The following is a 10,488-nucleotide window of genomic DNA, read 5'->3' on the forward strand; positions in this document are numbered from 1 at the left end:
AAAATCAGTAATATGACTTTCACAAGAATGACTCATTTCTCTGGAGATTACATTCATCATTTTCTTGTTCCAGTACTTGCTTAGGGACAAGCAAGCTTTAAGTTTGGTGTTGTGATGCCAGGGTATTTTGGCCAGTTTCACTGACCTTTTCTTTACTGTTTTTAGGTAGTTTCATTGCATTTTCTTAGGAAATAAGCTAGTTTTGGGTAGAAAATCATTTACATCCTGATTCAAGCATGCATTGTGCATTTTACATGATTTCATGAGGATTTTGCATGATTTTAATGACAAAATTAATATTTCATCCCCCATGACTTGGATTAGAACTTTGATGCACTTTATTGCTTGATTTCAGGAACAAAGGAAGCAAAGAATGGGAGTAACTTGCAAGGCTAAGGAGAAAAGTGATTGCCAATAACGCTCTCAAAAGCCATCAATGCCACGTTAAGGAGTCACGTTAACTAAGTTAACGTGAACTCTAATGTGGAGAAGAGAAGTTGAGCCAACGTTAGTGACACTTAACATTGTCACTAACGTTGGCAATTGCTCACAAATGGCCACGTTAGGAGCCACGTTAACCTAGTTAACGTGGCCTCTAACGTTAAAGGGGGAAGAGAAGCCAACGTTAGTGACACTCAACATTGTCACTAACGTTGGCCTAAGGTGCAAAGTACCACGTTAACTCCCACGTTAACTTGGTTAACGTAGGAGCTAACGTAAGAGATGAAGAATTGTCGACAACGTTAGTGACACTCAACATTGTCACTAACGTTGAAGCAACCACACAACCCCAAGAGCCATGTTAACTTCCCCGTTAACTTGGTTAACGTGGAAGCTAACGATGGGGAATGAAGGATGGGCCAACGTTAAGTCATGGGGATGCAATATCAATTTTGTCATTAAAATCATGCAAAATCCTCATGAAATCATGTAAAATGCACAATGCATGCTTGAATCAGGATGTAAATGATTTTCTACCCAAAACTAGCTTATTTCCTAAGAAAATGCAATGAAACTACCTAAAAACAGTAAAGAAAAAGTCAGTGAAACTGGCCAAAATGCCCTGGCATCACCAAATTTGGTGCCAAAATGCTTAAAAAGACCAGGGATTGAAGGGGAAGGCATCATTCCATCATTACACACACATTAGTTAGTTTTAGATATAAGTTTTAGAGTTAGTTTTCTAGAGAGAGAAGGATTAGGTTTAGGTTAGAATTTCTTAGATCTAGGCTTTAATCTTTGCTTTCATCTACTTCTACTTTTCAAATCTATATTTCTACATCTTGTTCTTCTATTCTCTTGTTGCAATTTCCTTTTTCATAGGTTGTAATGGGGCTAGGGTCAAGTTAGGATGCATATTTGGTTAAGTGAGCTTGAATTTGAATCTTTGATTAACATAAGCTTCCCACCTAACCTATGACAACCTATACAATTAAGTACTAACCTAACTACCCATTCTTCACTTTTTCATATACTCATGCATTTTCTTTTCATTTCACAACACCTATGCATTGATCTTTATTGAGCTTTACTTTGGGGCTTTTTGTCCCCTTTTTGTTGCTTTTCTTTTCCTTTCTTTTCCTATATATATTTTTTCTTTTTCTTTTCTTTTCTTTTCCATTTTTTCTTTTTGTTTTTCTCATATCTTTTTTTCTTTTCTTTCTTTCAAACTATATACAAAAACATCAATGCATAAGGTTTAACATTTGATTAATACATGAGTATGTACCCAATTCCCCAAATTCCGGATAGAAATACAAAACACTCTTTTATCCCAACCAATGTCCCAAGTTTTCCCACACTTGAATGATACTCACACTCACTAGCCTAAGCTAATCAAAGAACCAAGTAAAGGACATTTATTATTTTTCTCTTTAAGGCTTGTAATGTGCTAAAATTAAGAACAAGTGGGTTAATCGTAGGCAGGGGCGGAGCTAGATTATCTTTTAGGGAGGGGCCAAAAAAACTTTATAATTAATAAAGAATAAAAAAAATTTTAAAGGGGGCTTGATGAACGTTATTTTTATGTCGGTATAGAAATGGTAATAAGTCTAATCATGAATATAGTCTAACCAACACGCAAATTCCGCATCAAACAATTCTACAATCTATAATCGAGAGTATTAGTCCCGAGTTGTCCTCCCTAGGAATTGCCTTAGAATGCACATTATTAATTAGGAAGTCTTTTGTAATTTTTGAGAGTTGGTATGAGAATGTAAGCTAACAAAAAGTAAACAACAATCAATCAAGATAAAAGCCTAGGCCAAGGGTGAGCATTGGAAGTTCCATCATTATAGTTTCCTTAAATTGTGATAACAATTGAGTGTTGCTTCACTTAGCTAACCCCTAATGATAGAGGAAAGTCAAGTGAAAGTAACTAATTTAAGTCACAAGTCCTAGCCTAACCTTTGGGAAGTCTAGCTTTAGTGCACTCCAAGCCAATTAGCAATTCTCAATTCTCAATCAATAATTGATATCCACTACTCAAGTGCCTCCAATAACTCAACCTCTAAGCCAAGTACGGAAATTCTACTCCAAAGCTAGGGTTATCATTTCATCAAACATTTGGTGAGCATTCATAGAAGACATTATGAAATTGAAAGAAAGGAATTGAATTCAAACTATCTATCTTAAGTAATCATCAACAATCAAATAATTACAATTATTGAACATGAAAAATACCTCAATTCATAGATCTAGAGTGAATGAATCAAAAGAACACAAATTGAGAGTAGGAGAAGAGTAGATCTACAACTTGTATCAAAGCAAAAGTGAATTAGCAATTGATCTCATCAAGAAATCAAAGAAGAATTTCAATTGAAAATGAAATCCTAGAGAGAGGTTGGAGCTTCTTTCTCTACAAAAATATAACTAACTAATCGAAATATCTAGAAAATGTGTCTAATGAGTGAATGGATTCCAAGCCCTTCAATCCTTTTTCTTTTTATGCTCTTCCCGCCAGAACTCTGCCCAAAAACAGGGTTAGTAACTTCCTGAAATTGCTGGTCACATTTTCTTCATAAAAAATGACCTGCAGCCATCGGCGCCTATGCGCACAGCACGCGTATGCGTCCCTGGTGTTTTTAGCTCATCCGCTAAATACGTCGGCTCCTGGCTTCGGCTCCCTCGCGCTGGTCACAACGGCGCACATCCGCGTGTACGCGCCAGGTGCTCGCGCGTGTCCTTGCTCAAAATTCAAAAGATCCAATTTTCATGCTCCTTCCCTTTATGCATGCTTCCATCCTCTCCTTCAAGCCATCCTAGCCCTATAATCTCCGAAATCACTTAACGCATGGATCACGGCACCGAATGGTAATAGAGGAGGATTAAAATATATCTAATGCAATGCAAAAGAAGCATGTTTTCATTCATGAGGCAAAATTGGGAGAGGAACACAAAATCATGCATTTTTATATGAATAAGTGTGAAAGATCATTGATAAAACCCTCAAAATCTATACAAGATAAACCCTAAAAATGGGGTTTATCAGGGCTAAACTAAAATTTATGCATAACTTGTAAGGAAAACTTGATCGTTGGGGGAGGCCATTGCCCCCCTTGGCTTGTATGAGGCTCCGCCTTTGATCGTAGACTCAAAGTTGGCTAACAAAGGAAGATAAAAGGTAGGCTATTTCGGTAAGTGAGCTAATGAAATGATGGCCTCAATCATATAAATGCATGGATACACAAAATAATGGACACAAGAAGGAAAATAAGTGGTTATAAGATGTAACCATACCATTAGGCTCAAAACTCACAAGCTGGTGTTCTTAGCTCAAAAACATGATCCACAATATATATAATTCAAGCAAGTTCTATGAAAAGTTTTCACTCAAATCAATTGGGATATCAATGCCCTATTAAGAATGTTTTTTTTCTTGGAGAATTTCCTTATTTTAACTAATCTTATTATATATATATGCAACTAAAAATCCTCAAAGACCTAAAATGAAATGCAAAAGTGTTGGGATTAGAAACTTGTCACCCAAAATCGTCGACCGGTCGGATGACCTCTCCACACTTAAAAGTTTGCACCGTCCTCGGTGCATCCAAAGAGAGCGAGGGGGTACGGCGACTCTCCGAATTGCTACCTTCAGCTAGTAGGTCAACCGGTGCTGCGTGTTCTTTCTTCACTTCTGTTTTTGCTTAAAATTATTCATCCTGAAAATAGAAAACATGATAAGAAGGCAAGTAGACACAAAAGCAAAGAAGTATAAATTTTTGGAATGAGGTAAAGCACTAGAATAGAGTGAGCGAATTAGTGTGACATTAATGAATTAAGGGTCTGAGTCTAAATTGCGCGCGGTTTAGAGCACATACTAGCATGAAAAGAGCTATATCACAATTACACAAAAAGGAACATGCACTTCACTCATTCTAGTGTGCTTGAGATTCTCTGAACTTGTGGGTCAAAAACAACCAAACGAAAGCATTCAAGCTAAAAACATATGGATGCATATGATCAAGAAGTACAATGCATTAAGAAAAATGCACAACATCATCCATCAAGAAATTGCCTAATTAAAGAAGAGAGTTCAAATCACATGGTGGCCAATTCATGCAATTCAAAAGATTTAAAAGCTTGAAGGCAATGTCATATGTACTTGGTGTTCATAAATCAAGCATGAAGAACTCAAAACCAAGGAACAAAATATAACCTCAACAATGGAATCCAATAATGAAAATTAACAACAGTGATGTTAAACTAACATCTTATCAATGATTAGCAGCAATGAACAGTAAACAAGATTAATAATCCAACACTTAGTATGAAAAAGAGAAAATGAAATGAAAAATTAACTATTAAACAACTAATCAACTAACTAACTAAAAGAAGTGGTTATGGATGGTATTTGGAAATGTTGGATGACGGGTAGGAGAAGGGAAGAAGAAAGAAGAAGAGAAGAAATGGAAAGGAGAGAAGAAAAGAAGGTGGGTGGAATAAGACGACCCACGCGTGCGCGCGGGTGGTGTCCGAGAGGGTTGACACGTACGCGTCCTTCACGCGTACGCGTGGGTTGACTTGTGCCTCAGGCACAATGTTCGCACAATGTGGGCACAACTCTCGGGTGGATGTATGGAGGGATAAAACTTCTAGATCCACGCGTATGCATAGGTGACGCGTGCGCATGGATGGGCGAAAATGCTTGGGGAACGCCTACGCGTGCATGGTGTGTACGCGTGGATTGGAGTTCTATTTTTTGAAATTTTCTATGTTTTTGCACCAAACCAAGCATTCCAAACCTCCAAACAGCTACCAAAATACCATAAAACCTTATTTAACATATTAAACTACCAAATAAACTCAACAAACCAAACAAAACATGGATTTAAACTAATATTACCAATATTTACAAAAGAGAAAAAGGAAAGAATTTACCATGGTGGGGTGTCTCCCACCTAGCACTTTTATTTATTGTCCTTAAGTTGGACTTATGGGGAGCTCCTCATCAAGGTGGCTTGTGCTTGAATCCCTCCTTGAACATCCACCAATGCTTGAATCTCCAATAAGCTCTATTCTTCAAAATTAATGCCATCAAGCCTTGGTGGAGTTCCACACAAGCCAAGGGCCCCAAAATTGATCCTCATGTATTCCCGGATCCCAAATCTTGTTTCTACACCCGTCTTCAAATTGATCACCATTAATCCATCCGGGTGGCAAGCAAGAGAAATTCTCAATGTGATACCAAACTCTCCTTCTAGATCCCTTCAATTGAGTACTATCCCAATCCTTGCATCTAATTCTTGAAGTATCAACCAAAATGCGCCTTGATTTACAATGCCATCCACTAAACATTTTTTGCTTATGCTTTACCCCACAAAGCATCCTAAGTTAACCATCCGTTTCAAGCAAACCATACTCAAGTGTGACAATAAAGCTAATAGAAATGAGTTTTACCCACTCAAGTGAAGGAATATATGACAATCTAGGCAAAGAAGCTTCCAAGGGTCTTGACAAAGGGTATTCAACCCCTGTCCTTCTTTTTCTATGGACTTCCACCTGTTCACAAGATTTTTCAAATTCAATCATTTGTCCATCAATGTTATCTAACTCTTCTCCATCACTCAAATCATAAATGGGAGGGTGAGAGAAATCTACCTCCACATTGCTTTCTATCTTACCGGGAGAAGGTTCTCCAAGTTCAAAGGATTCACCACCATTAGGATTTGATGCTTGATCTTCATCACCAAGGGAACTCAATTCTTGCTCAATTCCTTCCAAGTCTTCATATGGGGTATGCCTTGGAGGTTGTGCACGTTCCTCCTCAACATCTACTTCAATCTTCTTGGAGGAACTTTCTATACCTCTAGGTTCCTATGAGGGTTCCGCATCTCCTAAGTCTTCAACCACCTCTTCCTCTTCTTCAAGAATCATAGGTGATGCCAAGGCATCTTAGGCTAGTTTCACTAGCATTTTTCTGTTAGTTTTAGTTGTTTTATGCATTTTCTTGAGCTTAAAGTAACCAAGAATGGTTAAATGAACAACAAAGTAATGAATCATCCAAACAGTGTAATTTTGATGCAAATTCCATGAGTTTTTAGTTATATTACTTGAATGCTATGAATGGAAGAATTCTCATGAAAATCTGCAAGACTTTGATGCAATTGTGTGGATGATTTCAGGGAAGAAGAGGCTAGGCAAGGAAGCAACCAAATCTATAAAGGAAGCTTGAAGATCACATGTGGAGTACAATATGAAAGTGGCGTTTAACCTCCAGTTTAACCTTAAACTGGAAGTTAAACGCCAGAATAAGGAATGCACCAAATGCTGAAAGTGGCGTTTAACCTTCAGTTTAAGGTTAAACTGAAGGTTAAACGCCAGAATCATGAAAGCTGAGAAAAGAGGAAACTAGCGTTTAACCTCCAGTTTAACCTCAAACTGAAGGTTAAACGCCAGAATGAGAATGGCACCAAGGGAGTGATTCCACGTTTAACCTCCAGTTTGACTCAAACTGGAGGTTAAACGTGTTCGAACTATATGAGGCACCAGGAAGCCATTTTCACGTTTAAGCTCCAGTTTGACCTCAAACTGAAGCTTAAACGTGTTCGACATTCACACTCCAGGGCTACCTTCTTCATTCCCACGTTTAACCTCCAGTTTGACCTCAAACTGGAGGTTAAACGTGTTCGGCGTTTTTGCTACTCCAGGGTTGCCTTCTCATTTCCACGTTTAAGCTCCAGTTTGACCTCAAACTGGAGCTTAAACGTGTTCGACCAAGAATTGCCTCCAGGGTTGCAATCTTCATTTCCACGTTTAAGCTTCAGTTTGACCTCAAACTGAAGCTTAAACGTGTTCGAGTAATTACCCTCCTGGGTTGTTTTCTTCCAATTCCACGTTTAAGTTTCAGTTTAGCCTTAAACTGAAACTTAAACTTCAACTTAAACGCCACTCTTTGAAAGGGTTTCTGGGCCAATTATATTGAGGTTTAAGTTAGCATTTGAACACAAATATTAACTTAAACCTATTATGGTATGAAACCCAATTGAATATCATAGTTTATGGGATTGGGCCTGAAGAATTGATGAGTCTGGAACTTCAATTTGTTGAGTCTTGTGTCATTACTTGTTTATCACTAAGTTTGCTCAATGAATGTTACAGAGTTGGATCACAGCCTCATTAGTATTATGGATCATAAACCCAAAGCAAAAAGGAAATCAGGGAAAGGCCTCAAAACCCAAGAATCACAACAGAAGCTCAATTTAAAAAGTGTATAAATAGGATAGAATTGAAGTTAGTTAGGACTTTTTTGACACTTTAGCATTTTTTTTACTTTTGTAATAGAATTCGGAGCTATGACTCACTAAACCCCTTTCATTGGGTTAGGGAGCTCTATTGTAATTCAATGAATCAATAATACTTTTTATCTTCTTCTTCAATCTTTTCTCTTGAATTTTGTTAGAAAGCTTCTCGATCTAATTCCATTGGGTAGTTGTCTTGGGAAAGAAACTATCCATAATTGGAATCCTTCGGAACCTTGGGAAAGGAATGGAGGATTCATGCTAGAGAAGCTTTCTCACAGTGAATTGGATTGGGGTTTGGATGGATATTGTGACATGTAATCCTACCAAATTGTGGTTCATGAAGCTGTGTGGTATAATCAGTGATCGAGCATCATCTCTTCTTATGAACATTTAAACCAAGGGATTGGGAATTTGTTTGTTTTTAGAGAGAATTGGTGAGCCAAGGAATTGGGATCCAATCATATAAGATTGCCAAGCAAAATTCAATGAATGCATTGGTTGAGGAAGAGATAGAAATGTTTGATTCGGAGATCTCAATATCTCCTGAAACCCAATGATTCCCCATTTCTGATCTACATTTTCTCTTTACATTCTGCAATTTAATTTCATGCAATCACCCCCATCCCTTTTAATTTCAGCAATTTAATTTCTAGCTCTTTAATTCATGCAATTTAATATTCCGCAATTCTCATCTAAATCTTGATTCCGCTCAACTAGAACAAACTTCTAATCCGAATTGCTCATTCAACCAATCCTTGTGGGATTCGACCTCACTCTATTGTGAGTTTTTACTTGACGATAACCGGTGCACTTGCCGGAAGGAATTTTGCCGATTGTGCAATTTCCTAAAATCATAGCATCAAGGTTATGCTACATCAAGTTTATGGCGCCGTTGCCGGGGATTGGTTTTCGATTGACAATTCTCAAATTGGAAGTTAACTAGATTGAGCAATTTTGTTTTGTTTTGTTAATTTAGTTCAAGTTACTTTTGAATTTTAATTTCTGCACTCTGTTATTTGCTTTTTCTTTCTTATGCCTTTCATTTCTAGCAACTAACTCACTGACCCACTAACTATTTGAATTAATTCCTCAACTGCTCTAACCATACTCTTCCATTAACCAAGAGTATTCCACTTGGTTGTTGCTTGTGGTGTGTTCTTGTATGACAGGTAGGAGAGGAGAGACATCAACCCCTCCATATACCGAACCAGAGAGGACCCTTCATAGACTTAGAAGGGAAGAAGAAGGAAGAGGGTACTGGGAGAAGAAGAATCTGAAGGAGAATCTGAGGACAACTTTGAGGAAGCTCTAGATCTCAACATGGATAGAGAAGTTCACAACCATGAGAGGGATGATGGAAACAATGCCATTCCTGAGAGAAGGGTTCTTGGTTCATACATAAACCCAACCTCTGGTAATTGTGGTAGTAGCATTCAGAAACCACCCATTCAGGCCAACAATTTTGAACTCAAACCACAGCTAATATCACTGGTGGAGAACCATTGTTCATTTGGTGGGAGTGCTAATGAAGATCCAAATCAACATCTCACCAAATTCCTGAGAATTTGTGACACAGTGAAGTCCAATGGAGTCCAGGAAGATGCCTACAAACTGCTCTTGTTCCCATTTTCACTTAGGGACAAGGCAGCTAAGTGGCTGGAATCATCCCAAGGGACAGCCTAACAACCTGGGATGAGGTGGAGAGCAAGTTTCTGGCACGTTTCTACCCCCCACAAAAGGTCAATAGGCTTCGATCTGAGGTTCAGACTTTTAGACAACAGGATGGTGAGACTCTCTACGAGGCATGGGAGAGGTTCAAAGAGTTGACAAGGAAATGCCCACCAAACATGTTCCCTGACTGGGTGCAATTGCATATTTTCTATGATGGACTTTCTTATGAATCAAGGAAGGCTGTAGACCATTCATCCGGAGGTTCATTGAACAGGAAAAAGACTGTGGAAGAAGCCATTGAAGTGATTGAGACAGTGGCTGAGAATGAGTACTACTTTGCTTCAGAGAGGCACAACACTAAGAGAGTGATGGAGCTGAACCATGTGGATACAATTCTAGCCCAAAACAAGGTGTTTGCCAAGCAACTAGCAGAGCTCACCAGGAAATTAGACACAAAGCAAGTGGCTGCACTACACACACAAGATCAAGAGGAAGTAAGCACTGAAGGAGGTGATTGGGAAGAGGCCAACTATGTGGGAAATCAACAAAGGCAACCATATGATCCACATTCCAACACTTACAACCCAGGATGGAAAAACCACCCAAACTTTGGGTGGGGAAACCAGCAAAGCCAACCACAAAACCACAAACCTTACAACCACAACCAACATAACAATTCCACATACCAAAACTCCAACCAAAGATCATACCAAGCCACACAAAACACTTACTCCCAACCACCATATCATGGCCTAAATAACCAACCTGCCCAACCTAATCCGAACCAACAATTTCAAGATTAATTAAACAGGATAGAAGGAATGCTTGCAACCATGAGTCAAGACATAACCGATTTGAAAGCTTTTAAGGAAGAAGTAAATTCTAACTTGCAAAACCAAGGAGCTGCCATCCAGAAGCTAGAAAATCAAATTGTGTATTTGTCTAAGCAAACCCCTGGGCCAAGCGTTTCTCATGCTGCCAAGGCTATTGCAAGGGAAGAATGTAAAGCCATAACACTCAGAAGTGGAAAGAAGCTAAGGGAGATCTCAAAGGAAACCACAGAGGATGAAGCAAA

The 10,488-nt window shown here is 38.5% G+C and overlaps 1 non-coding gene across 1 annotated transcript; it reads right to left on the reverse strand.

The window, feature by feature from the left end:
- Positions 1 to 9,487: 9,487 nt before the first annotated feature.
- Positions 9,488 to 9,591, reverse strand: LOC112713741 (small nucleolar RNA R71). Its single transcript, XR_003158711.1, has one exon. It is a non-coding gene; the product is annotated as a small nucleolar RNA R71 (small nucleolar RNA).
- Positions 9,592 to 10,488: the final 897 nt, after the last annotated feature.

Source organism: Arachis hypogaea, chromosome 9 (assembly GCF_003086295.3).
Source record: "Arachis hypogaea cultivar Tifrunner chromosome 9, arahy.Tifrunner.gnm2.J5K5, whole genome shotgun sequence".
NCBI lineage: Eukaryota > Viridiplantae > Streptophyta > Magnoliopsida > Fabales > Fabaceae > Arachis > Arachis hypogaea.